Source organism: Sinohyriopsis cumingii, chromosome 2 (genome assembly GCF_028554795.1).
Source record: "Sinohyriopsis cumingii isolate HCF-2022 chromosome 2, ASM2855479v2, whole genome shotgun sequence".
NCBI classification, from domain to species: Eukaryota; Metazoa; Mollusca; class Bivalvia; order Unionida; family Unionidae; genus Sinohyriopsis; species Sinohyriopsis cumingii.
In genome coordinates this window covers 58576988-58589096 of record NC_142962.1, presented here as the reverse complement: position 1 = coordinate 58589096, position 12109 = coordinate 58576988, and the positions used below count along the sequence as shown (strand labels likewise).

General features: G+C 34.1%; 1 protein-coding gene across 2 annotated transcripts in view; it reads left to right on the top strand.

Annotated features, from left to right (window-relative positions):
- The first annotated feature begins 4923 nt into the window (after positions 1-4923).
- LOC149804950 (activin receptor type-1-like) overlaps positions 4924-12109 on the top strand; it is a 47629-nt gene continuing 40443 nt past the window's right edge. For both annotated transcript variants that reach the window (XM_089946181.1, XM_089946173.1), the window contains exon 1: positions 4924-4969. The gene's annotated coding sequence lies outside the window, so the exon portion shown is untranslated. The remainder of the gene's footprint in view (positions 4970-12109) is intronic.

Genomic DNA, 12109 nt, shown 5'->3' with positions numbered 1-12109 from the left:
ACTAATGGTATTTCAGAGCAATTTTTAAATCTGGTCAACACGATTATTATATGTTGCATGACATTAAATATCGCTACCTCTCAATTGAATAAGTACTAGTTCAAATCACCCTGACTTTTGATATTACTACATATATGGATACCGTTAAATGATGATATTCGATTATTCAAAGGAGCAGACATTTCAAACATTTTGAGCATATTTCTGTCCCTATCCCTGCAAGGTTGCATGTTAATAAATCGGTACATGGTTCGAACATAACATTTTCTGAAATAAAGACCATTACACAGCTATACCCCATATTACTTATGGTAACCATCTAACTTAAGATCATTTTCCTGAACTATATTATCTAGTGTTTCTTTGTGAGTGTAATACTGTCAAAACCATCATAAATTATGTAGGGATGACATATAATAACGGATAGTACGTAATAAAGATAACGTACTATCCGTTAACGATGTAAGTGAATTAGTACACCTATAGGAATCAGACGAATCTGACACGTGACTTCCGTTCTGTATCCTAAGATGATGTAAGAGCTAAAGCAACAGCCATAATATACAAAAGAACAAATTTCAGACCACTAGATTTGCAAAAGTATTAGCCATTTGATAATTTGTATCTTATCAATTAATTCTATCGGGATGTAGCAAAATGTTTGATAATTCAACATTGCAACACATGAAAGGTACAACAAGAAGCAAAATAAACATTATTGGTATAGCCTCCTACCTCGCTCTAATAAGCAGAGTGATCAAAATAGCATCACTACAGGTCATTCTGTTCTTGCTATTTACACTTTTATCTCTACTGGGCAGGTATCTGATGCTTATCTTTTGGGAAATGAAAAGCACACCAATTATATAAAAATTTGACGTAATGATAAGACGAACTTTTTCTCGTGCTTTAACTCTACAGAAGAGCAATTATTCACATGGTGGAACCAATACGATGCAACTCGCCTAAGTTAAAAAGAGAACACGAAGACATGCAAACTAATAAGAAATGAACGAAGGAAAATGTAATGCATAAATAAAGCACACTCTGTGACAAGATTTGGGATAAAAAGTGACTATATATATATATATATATATATATATATATATATATATATATATATATATATATATATATATATATATATATATATATATATATATATATACATAAAAGCCGGTCCAGGTTAGAAAAATAAATAGTACAATTAACATTAACAAAGAAGTGTTTCTTTATCAATAGAACTTGTGCTATGTATATTTTATTTCATTATATATGACTTAATATATATTTATTTCAATTTAATTGCTTGTTTGGCAGTTTTAAATTTTATTTATTTTTCATTACATGCTATTGTAATGGAAACTTATTCACTGGAGATGATACTTTTTCCAGAAAATAGTTGGCATTGACTGTTCGTTTGGTAAACACCAGATGTTGATCTAGATCCTGACCTTGATTCGAAATAGTAGCAGCCACGTAAATAAGTTATATTGTTATTTTAGAATGATTGGTTGTTGTCGAGGTCATGATGGGACATCTGATTTAAGATGTAAACAATTTGTTTTGTTTTTTGTTAGAGTAAAACGATTGGTTTGGTCAGGGCCACACTGGGTGTACGTACTCTTTAACAAGTAAATAATTTCGACGAGGTTTTGGAACATGATCACATGAACCCCATTTTGCGTTTTAGAATACGATATAACCTTTGTTTTAGAGAGAGATTTTCAGTAGTAGCTGGGCTTATTCTTTACACTGGAAGGGGTATGTTGTGCTGTATGGAGTTATTTCAAATTACTTGGATACAAAAGGATTAATTCTTTTTTCCTGGAAAATACATGTGCTTATGTGAGATTCTGAATCAAAGACAGTTCTTATAAAAAATATATTCAGATTTCCGAAACTGGAGTGATAATTCTTGTTTCTACAAGGAACTGTACACTTCAGCACTACATAGTGTAGCATACGTCAAGAACATGCACCGCACGGTTACCCCGTACATAACTCTGGCCGTTAGGCTTTGACTTGGAGCGTGTAGCGTAAGTCTGCATCCACTAATTCTTATTGTTTCAAATTTAATGGTACCCAGATCTATGAAAGCTGCATACAAAGACTTAGAAATAGAAGTTTAGTTTTGGATTTATTGCACAATTTATTATTATGAACAAAAACATCATTTTTTACATTACCGACAAAAACCAATATGTTAGTGACACACAACAATATCATAATGATTCACAAGCATGAGAAAGCCGCGTGGGTTTAGACTCATCGATAAAGGTTGAACCGAATGTTGTACATTAAACTATGTTGTGGGCGATAGGTAATGCGAACAGGCTTTATACGATGGGTGGGTGTCGTATAGCCAGACATCATATACATAACGCAATAAGTGGTAATTGCTACAATAATTACCAATAAATGTAAACTGAATTTGCACGTACAATTTGTTTTGTGAAGGAGTTATTTATATTAAAAAAGAAACAAGCATATTGCATTTTACGCTCAATATATAACGCTATAGAAATAGAGCTGAGCAGTTGCATTGGAATCCCGATATTGCTTAAAATGAGATGCAAAGAGTTATAGAATATATTACTATGTAATGGTATATATTACTTATAGAATATATTACTATGTAATGGTATATATTACTCAAGTTATTGTATGGAATGCCAGGAGGTTTTGATTAATTAAATTTGGTATATATTACAATGTTATGGTATATATTACCCAAGTTATTGTGTGGAATGACAGGAGGTTTTGATTAATAAAATTTGGTATGTATTACAATGTTATGGTATATATTACCCAAGTTATTGTGTGGAATGACAGGAGGTTTTGATTAATAAAATTTGGTATATATTACAATGTTATGGTATATATTACTCAAGTTATTGTATGGAATGCCAGGAGGTTTTGATTAATAAAATTTGGTATATATTACAATGTTATGGTATATATTACTTAAGTTATTGTGTGGACAGGAGGTTTAGATTACTTAAATTATGGTATAGAATATTTAACTAATTAATGATGCCAGTTGATGTTTTTCCTTTCTTTGTTTCGCTTTTTTCTGCTTTTAGTTGCTGCATTTTTATTTCTCTCGTGGGATTTTTGTTGCTAAAATGGAGGATTTGAAGGAATTAGTAATACTTGGCTGCTAACCTTGGAAGCATTATTTTCCTACCAGTGATGTCATGTATTTAGAAGAATGGACATGTCTTGTCCTGGGTTATTTTTCGTTGAAATTAACACTGAGATCGTTGTGTTGTATATCAGTTTTTAAAAAGTATTTTTATGATTAATTTAACGCTGAAATCCACATTTATTCCACTAAATAACGTAATTTATTTATCGTCAAACCCCGTTATAGGTGTTACTGAAAATACAGGAAGGCCAAAGATTTTGTCAAAGTATGGATACTGTCTCATATGAATTTGTTAGCTCCTAGAAATCGGTCTCTGTTAATGATCGTATTCAGAGTACCATAAGTCATAATCTTACTAAAATTTAAAATTCTCAAGGTAGTCCATTCAGATTCAATCAGCTCTTATTGAAGCTTTCGCATGAATTTTTCTAAAGGTTTTATTGAAAAGCCGAATAGCACCAAATTTTTTAAAAATTCTTTCGTTCATCAAAAAATAACATCTAAAGGTTGTTTGATGTTACTACATGCTCTCATGAGATGAAGCTAATTAAAACATTAGCAATTAGACATAATTTGAAAAAGAACGTTAGTAAATTACAAATCAGTTGTTGTTCTAAACGTTAATAGGAAAAATACAAATAAGCCCAAAAATACTTACAGCTCTATGAAGCCAAAGGACACAAAAAAGGGTATCGCAGTAGACTGTATTTTTTTGATGTAAATTTTAAAATACATTTACACTCAAAAGTACGCAATGACTTTAAAACCACCACAGTACCACAAGGTCGACGGCACGTAATGTGTACAGATCATACCAGGAGCATATCTCCTTCAATATAATTTTAAATCGATTTATCTTTGCTGTACCGGATTATGGTCAGTGTCTCCAATGGACATGTTGGCCGGGATTAATTTTATCCCATTTTGGCGGAAGCACTGTATTCATGCATTAGATTATCTACTTTGCGCCGTCTTTAATTTTAGCAGTCTACTTTATGCCGTCTTTATTTTTAGCTGTCTACTTTACGTCGTCTTTATTTTTTAGCTGTCTTCTTTGCACCGTCTTTAATTCTATCAGTCTACTTTGCCCCCGCCTTTAATTCTAGCAGTCTACTTTACGCCGTCTTAAACTTAGCAGTCTACTTTACGCCGTCTTTAATTTTAGCAATATACTTTTACTCCATCTTTAATTTTAACAGTCTACTTTACGCAGTCTTTAAATTTAGTTGTCTACTTTACGTTATCTTTAATTTTAGCAGTCTACTTTAAGGCGTCTTTAATTTTAGCTGCCTACTCTACGCCATCTTTAATTTTAGAGGTCTGCTTTACGCCGTCTTTAATTTTAACTCTCTAGTTGACACGGTCTTTAATTTTAGAAGTCTACTTTACGCCATCTTTAATTTTAGCTGTCTACTCAACGCCGTCTTTAATTTTAGCTGTCTTCTTTACGCCGTCTTCAATTTTAGCTGTCTACTCTACATGGTCTTTAAGTTTAACTGTCTACTTTACGCCGTCTTTAATTGAATTCGGGTTCGGAATAAAGTTAAATAAATGTGTCAATGCCAGATAGCTGTTTCAAGAGAGAAATCTGAATCCTGATGCAACAATAATCATGGTTTCGAGAAAAAAAATCCTTGACAATATAGAGGGAATGAAATAAAACTACATGAATATATAGAGACCTTTAGATTAAACGAACTGACCTACATACGTTTAAATACGGTATACGTTTATGCGCTCTGGTCAAACTATTTTACGACTCAATCGGAAAAATACATTTTGCCAGACTGCAAGCGTTCATCAGATAGAAGGTAAGAGGTATGTATTGTTAAACGTTTTCTTTTTCTTTTTCAACCGGTCTAAAGTATGAATTCTTTAAACATGAATCAAAAAATAGATTGTACTTTATTCTAATCTGATTCTTTCAAATACAGATATTTGGGATTGAGATTTTAAACATATGCTTGAATGTCTTGGTGTGTGTGTGTGTGTGTGTGTGTGTGTGTGTGTGTCTTTGCATAGAAAGCAGCTGTATTTTGCATTTAAAAAGTTTTCTACTCCTGGAATTAGAAGTGATCCTCAAATGCCACAGTATTAATTAGATAATATTCTTGACAAATTCTCAACATGCAGGACTTTCATCTACAATTAGAACAAAAAATAGACGAAGTGTGAAAATGTTCCTTCTCCATCGCTTTTACACATTTTTAAATACTAATACAAATATCTTGTATTTTTGCTTCATCCGTGGACTCTGTTTTGAACGTTAAATTTAATCTGTGAAATCTGTTTTGAACATTAATTTCAATCTGTGAACTTTGTTTTTGACACTAAATTCAATCTGTGAAATCTGTCTCGAACATCAAATTCAATATGTTTCTGAATATTTTTGTTGACATTGGACCCCCAGAAACCATAAGCATATATCTGTCTGCCCGAATTCTTTGCATACATTTCCCATTGTTGTCTTTCAAAAGCAAGTGTTGAGACAAGACTTAGGGGATTCGATAAACGCTTTTTCCATCCAATAGTTCAACAAGAGTATTTCCATGAAACATTTGTCAGCAATAATAAAGTTATAAAACATATTTAAGAACAAAACAGTTTATTCACCACGTGTCGCCCATTTTCTCATAAACTTGTATTAAAAATATAGTCTACTGAAAAGACAATAAAAGGAATGCATGAGACGTAAACATTAATTATGTATTAGTTTTCTTCCTTAAATATGAAACATTATTATATAATTCTTATTGAGACTTTACTGTGATCCTGAAAATATTCATGTTTGATGGAAGCCACACATTTTCCGATCATCTTTGCATAGTGTGTGTGGTGTGGTGAGGTGTTGGGGGGGGGGGGGTCAGAGAGAGAGAGAGAGAGAGAGACAGAGAGAGATTTGCATGCAAGTAGTACTTGAATACATTGTAGTAATTGTTAATGGTGAAAATATTTAATACAGTCACTAGAAGAAAACAACAGCTTATTTTTTTTATAACTTCACCAACAATAAAATAAAGGTAACTAAAATTTATTGGTTAACATTTGATGATGATTTGAAAAATCCGGATACTCAGTGCGATGCCAACTCAATGGGAATTTTTGTCCACAATGTTGAAATTTCAACTTAGAGGAGGGGTATTTCGGTATTGAAAGTTAGCCATCCACGTTAATGGTACAATATACCTTCCCTACCAAATGCAGCACAAATACACGTTAATGGTACACTATTCCATCCCTTCAGACCGCTGCCCAAATCCACGTTGATGGTTCTGCATTCCATCCCAACTGAATGCAGCTCAAATCCATCTTAATAGTACAATATACCTTTCCAACCGAACGCAGCCCAAAATCCAAGTTTTTCTTTTCGATTGTGTCTAATACACGTTCTGAGGTCGACAGGTTTTTAGGTCAGACATAAATCGCTGGTTAGTGACACTAGGGCAGTGATTACACGTGCTCCACTGTAGATTTTACAAACCAGTGGTGTTCCAAAATGGCAGAAACTAGTGGTACCTTTGCAACAGTTGAACTGTATACAAAATACAGTAGCCAGGTTATCAAATTAGTGTTGTAGCGAAACAGTGTGTCATTAAAACGATAATTTCTGTCGTTAGAGCGGTAGCAATATATTGTTTAGCACTGGACAAAGACCCGACGGTAAAATGAATATTTTTAGCGTGGCGACGATAAAATATATTTTTGAAATAACCAAAACTATTAATGTTAAAAATACCGTTGCAACGGTAACGTTTATTGCTTCCATTCTCTGGCATCAATAAAATGTAGACGTTGCAACGATAATTGGATAACGTTACAATGATATCTGTAATGTTAACCCAGTTAGTAAACCACAACACCACCTGAGTAAATTATGCTTGGGCTGTGTACAGATGGATGTGTCAAGCTAACCTTTGCGCAGGTTGGACGAACAACTGTTTGTAAACTATTTTACTGTCGTTTATTAAATTACTCATCTAGATCCTTTCCCAAAACATGATATTTAAACTCCAATGATGGCATTACTTTTGCGGAAATATATCAAAAAGAGAAGAAGAAAAAAATAGCAAGTTAAACAAGTATATTTAAATAGTAAACAATTAAAATATTTTGGACAGAAAACATTTATCTGGTTACGGTCGCTATTTTTATGTCTTTTACACATACATACATGCATACATAAGTACTACGTACATGCGTGCGTGCGTGCGTACGTGCATGCATGCATGCATGCATACATACATACATACATACATACATACATACATATATGACAGTGCCATAATCGCGTGGTATTTTTCCATACTGCACCGCTTCATATTGCAGGACAAGTGTGTCTGAAAATTGTATCCTGTGCTGGAAGCAAGTTTGACTGTAAAACAAACAAAGTATGCCCATGTAGCTGACAATTTAGCTCTAGCTTTTGGGGAATTAGATTTATTTGCTATTTCATACATTTGAAAGTAAAGATGATAAAGTTAACGACGCCCACAACAAACGAAGAGACACAGTACTGAAAATACCACTCAGATAATTTAAACAGTTCTTTATGAGAAATGTTCGTAACTTTTCGCAATAAGAATTGCCCACACTATGACAAGTGTTCTCAAGGTTTATATAATTCCAAACAATCAATGACAGAAGCACACACACACACACACACACGCACATATATATATGTGTGTGTGTGTATATATATATATATATATATATATATATATATATATATATATATATATATATATATTGTATATATGCATTTATCTTGATCAATCCCTGACACACGTGATCCCTTGCTGGATCCAGTGCGCTATATATGCAATAAATTGATAACGAACAGCGCGAAACTAGTATCTAGCTAGCCTGAGCGCTTTCGACTCTTTATTGAGACTTTTCAAAGGCATTTACAAAACATAGACAAGACAAACAAGTAAGACAGAACAACGGTTATGTTTGCGAAACTTTACATGGCTGTTTTTACAGGAATTCAACCTTTTAACTTTATTATATTTCAACTAGTTTATTTCAGCTTGTTATTGATACTGGAAAATATTTGTATTGAAATTGATGAGTCATAACGAGATATGTTATTTTATGTAAATTGATGTAAACGCAAATTATATCCCGGATATTTCACTGTTATAGTAGTCATAGGCTATTAAGCAAATTTAGAGAGTTATTTAAAAGAGAATGTGTCGGCTGCCAAAGATAATTTTATTAGTGTACGGTTGTCTTTTTCTAGTCTATATGGATTAAACCGCTTGGTTTCAATGTTCTAAGGTGGCGTATCCAGTAAGATTCCTTTTATTTCCCCAGTTTTGGGGTTCTCCAATTGGGATTGTGAGTAATTGCAATAATTGTTATATCACAGAAAATGTGGCCAGGAGAGGAAAAGTGTTCTGAGACCGGGTTTCTGTATAGCTTCTTTGTCATCCAATCAGAGGGTTGATCCTTTTGTGTAGCTTTTCAGTTTCTCTGATGTACTGAAGGCTACAAATCTTACATGCGATGAGATAAATGACATTCTGTGTTTTGCACGTTTTGTTTGGACCATGTATCTTTAATTTGTCTCTAGTCACTGTGCACCTTTTATCGCCACAGGGGCCAGATTGACTGGGGTGGTCTTGATTAGTGATTGGCGATAGGATGTCCCTGAGGTTTTTGGTCTCCGGTAGGCGACTACAGGCTTGTTAAATAGGATTAACTTTAGTGCGTCCGACGATTCCACTATTCGAGTGTTTCCCTTTGGGGATTGTCTGGATGGTAGGTCAGAATAAATGGTATCCTATCAGCCTTTTCCTTCTTTCCATATTTTAGTAGGTCATTGCGGTCTGTTTGTTTAGCTATTTCGGCTGCCTCCTGTATATATGCATATGTAAGTTTTAATAAGGACGAGAAATCATATTTCGGGGCTCTCATTTTCTTGCTGATTTTGCTGAATGGTTTAGCTATTTGGGCTGCCTCCTATATATATGCATATGTAAGTTTTAATAAGGACGAGAAATCATATTTCGGGGATCCCATTTTCTTGCTGATTTTGCTGAATGGTTTAGCTATTTGGGCTGCCTCCTATATATATGCATATGTAAGGTTTAATAAGGACGAGAAATCATATTTCGGGGCTCTCATTTTCTTGCTGATTTTGCTGAATGGTTTAGCTATTTGGACTGCCTCCTATATATATGCATATGTAAGTTTTAATAAGGACGAGAAATCATATTTCGGGGCTCTCATTTTCTTGCTGATTTTGCTGAATGGTTTAGCTATTTGGGCTGCCTCCTATATATATGCATATGTAAGTTTTAATAAGGACGAGAAATCATATTTCGGGGCTCTCATTTTCTTGCTGATTTTGCTGAATGGTTTAGCTATTTGGGCTGCCTCCTATATATATGCATATGTAAGTTTTAATAAGGACGAGAAATCATATTTCGGTGCTCTCATTTTCTTGCTGATTTTGCTGAATGGTTTTGAAATCTCATTGACAATACTTGGAGCGAAGTGAAACTATATGGTTACGAGAACTGTCATTGGTATGTTACAATTTCTCAGGATTTCTTTTCAAATATTTTTCGGACCAAGGCATCGAATATCCAATAGTCGTCATAAAAGGATCCACGCTTATTTACACAAAAGTGCTCAACGCACAGTATAAAGATTCCATGCGATATCTGGCTATGGTTTTGAATAGAATGGCAACAACGTTCGAAATGAGAGAAATGGCAGCATGTTAATTTCAACACTTTTTCAACATCGAAACTAATCGATACATTTTGGTCCCGTATTTGTCTGACGTTCGTTCTTACAAATACAACCGTAGGAACACACACCAAAAATTGGACATTCTACACCTGGTAGCAACTGATCATATATAACCTTTTGACTTAAAGAAGACATGTTGAAATATTGCCGATCTGATGTAGACATTTGACGACGATGTTGCGGGAGATTGCGACAATAAGTAGTATTACTGGATTACGGAGGCGTCGATCTGGATTAAGACAAAACAAGAGGATAAAGGACCCACCGCTCACTATTTCCTCCATGCACTCCCAAACCCATCTAGTTACTTCTGGCTAATCGAGAAAATACAAATCTTACAACAATGTAACGCAATACACCATCATAGATAAACAAATAATTCCTCCTATTCCAAAGAATTTGCATTTATACATCTTTTACTATTAAAGAGCTTTTTGTTTGAACCTTATTTAAAAAATGTATTGTTCATATTTACTCGAATTACTTCATACTATATTCGTACATTATATTATACACACACAATATATGTGCATTATTTCATCCGAATGAACTGAAGCTTGTTGATCAACGGGTTTTATATTAATGGTCGTTCTGGTTGTCATTGAAACAAAAAATAGCAAAGATATTAGGGAGTTACTAAAACGGATAAAAAATGTGGAATTAAAAACGTGCAACTCAGCTGGCTGATAACTACATCACACTTCTGGTGCTAAATTAAAACTTTCAGCCGCCATCTTTGAACAGAGTGATTGAAATGCGGTCATTTTTACCCATGATGCACTGCGCAGATATAAAGATACCAACTAATCACTGTCGTTCTTGCCTGAGGGATGTTTAGAAACTAGCGTTATGGAATGTATGAAAACCGATACTGTTGTTCCAATGATGGCATTAATTTACCAATAGGGCTACACAAATTTTACTCGATACCCGCGTTTAACGTTAGCTTTGCAATATTTCCGGGTTTCAAATATTATTTTATATATGGAGCAGCAATGATATTTTTCTCACATTTATTTCACAGATAAGACTTAATCCTCGATTTGGCAATGTGTGTGTGTGTGTGTGTGTGTGTGTGTGTGTGTGTGTGTGTGTGTGTGATTTAGATTTTAAACGTAGCTTTAAATATTTGTCAGTCATGTCTATACGATGTCTGCAGTGTGGCAGTTTATTGTGATGTCTAGCACATGGACATCATCCCGCAGACATGTAGCATGGTGTCCCACTCAGTCACATTATCCTGATACCAAGCCAACCAGTCATAACACTAACTTCCAAATGCTGAGCGAATAGCGATGTAGCTGTTACCATTTTTATATGTCGTTTGTTTGACTCGTTCAGGGTTCGAACCCGCGACCTCCCGCATCCGAAGCGGACGCTCTAACCACCTGGCCATCTGTGCGGTCAGTTTTGGTAATATTGCAGCAAGTTGTTAAAGCCATCAATATCGACAATCTAGGAGTATATATATATATATATATATATATATATATATATATATATATATATATATATATATATATATATATATATATAATCAACATCACTGCAATATTCATAATTATGAAACGATAACAACAGCAACAAAGAAATTGCCGTCGAAATGGATATGATTGAAAACAAATCATAAATTCAAATTAGTTTTAGTACGGATTACCAAAGAGAAGCATATAAATTATATGGAATTATATAGGGTGGGATGGTGAAGCTGTGTGAGTGGAGTTGGGTGGGGAAGTACATAACGATAACAGTGGATTCATAGAAACAATTCAAATAAATTTTGATCATGCCTTAATAAATGAAAGCTATTGACAGAGTCAAACGAACAGAGAATATTCAAGTAATTCGGCATCACAAACTTAATAGGCGCCAGAATACTATATTCCAAATGCCTGAATTCCAAGCACGGTTTTCATGTCACATATGTACATCCTGTTTTAACTTTATTTGGGTCCTAGCACCATGTTCCCTTTCAATATAATACATTTTGCTTTCTCTGTCCAGTATCCTATTATTCCTTATATTTCTTCATCTTGGCAAGTTGCTTGACTCTACTAAATCTGCTGGAGGTGGGAGCATAATTATATACATATTTCACTCATGAACATTGAAATGTATATTGTTGGAATCGCCCCACTTTCTGTAACTCACGACTTTAACAATCTCCGCGACTGCACTATTTCGTCTTGAAGGGGA